Raw genomic sequence first — 1,283 nt, forward strand, 5'->3', positions numbered from 1 at the left:
ACACGTTGGTGTCATAGTACTCATGAGGAGCTATCCTTCCATGAAACTTGACATTGTCATCTTGTGATGGGAGTTCTTCATTTGTCTCATCCTCCTTGTCCTTCCTTGTGGTTTTTCATATCATGTTAGGATGTGGCGGATTGCGAGTGGACTTACCTCCCCTTGTGGTTACTGCATTGATACTTGAAACATTTTTAGGCTTACCAAAATTTTTGATTTGATCAAGAGATGGAACAGAGGCTGCTAATTTGGCTAATTGAGTCTCTAACATTTTATTAAAGCTCAATTGATTTTTGACAGCTGAAGCAAGATCATCCATTTTAGCATTTAGGGTTTTAGGGGTCTTGTCATTAGCTAACAACTTATTATTCATGCTTTCATTGATTTTAGTTTGACTCATGACAAGATCTTTTAATGAAGGTTGATTATTGCTATTGAATTTATTAAAACCATTACCTCCATTACCTTGATAGTAGGGGCGTGAAGTCCATCCATTCCCTTGAGGACGATTCCCGTTATTGTTGATGATGTTCACGACCTCCTTTGTTTCGAGGCAATCATTCCCCAAGTGGTTTCCACCACACACCTCGCACCATTGCTTTGCTTTAATGGCTCGTGCAGAGGCATAGTGTTGGATGGCCTCTCGTTCTTTCTTGAAGTTTGCATGTTCCTCGAGCTTCTTCATTAAGAGGTCCATCTTTTCAGAGAGTGCATGTACCTCATGGACGGTATGCATGCCCCCTTTTTTGGGTTGGAGTCGTTCTTCATTCGACCCTTGATTTGTCACCATCTTTTCAATGAGGCTTTTAGCTTGGGTGACATTGAGTGAGGTGAACGCTCCTCTTGCGGCAGCATCAAGGTGACTACGGGCCATGTTGGTTAGCCCATGGTAGAAACCTTGGATTAGGAGCCATTCTTTAATCCCATGGTGAGAACACTCCTAAATCTACTCCTAGAGATGTTCCTATGTTTCAGGAATAGTCTCATCCGCTTGTTGTTGGAAGCTTGAAATCTTTCCACGAAGAGCAGTGGTTTTGACCATTGGGAAGAATTTCTTGAGGAATGCATTGGCATAGTTTTCCCAAGTGGTGACATTTTTGGGATGAGCATAGAACCATTGCTTCGCCTTCCCGAGCAAGGAGAATGGGAAAAGGTGAAGACGGATGGTGTCTGTTGTGACTCCCTTGATGGCAATGGTGCCACACACCTCCATGAAGTGTTGGAGATGTGCTTTTGCATCCTCATGGGGCTTCCCACAGAATGGGTTGGCTTGCACCATATTG

General features: G+C 43.3%; 1 non-coding gene across 1 annotated transcript; it reads left to right on the forward strand.

Annotated features, from left to right (window-relative positions):
* Window positions 1-920: 920 nt before the first annotated feature.
* LOC136514560 (small nucleolar RNA R71) lies at window positions 921-1,027 on the forward strand. Its single transcript, XR_010773715.1, has one exon. It is a non-coding gene; the product is annotated as a small nucleolar RNA R71 (small nucleolar RNA).
* The last annotated feature ends 256 nt before the right edge of the window (window positions 1,028-1,283 follow it).

This window comes from Miscanthus floridulus, chromosome 16 (assembly GCF_019320115.1).
Source record: "Miscanthus floridulus cultivar M001 chromosome 16, ASM1932011v1, whole genome shotgun sequence".
NCBI classification, from domain to species: Eukaryota; Viridiplantae; Streptophyta; class Magnoliopsida; order Poales; family Poaceae; genus Miscanthus; species Miscanthus floridulus.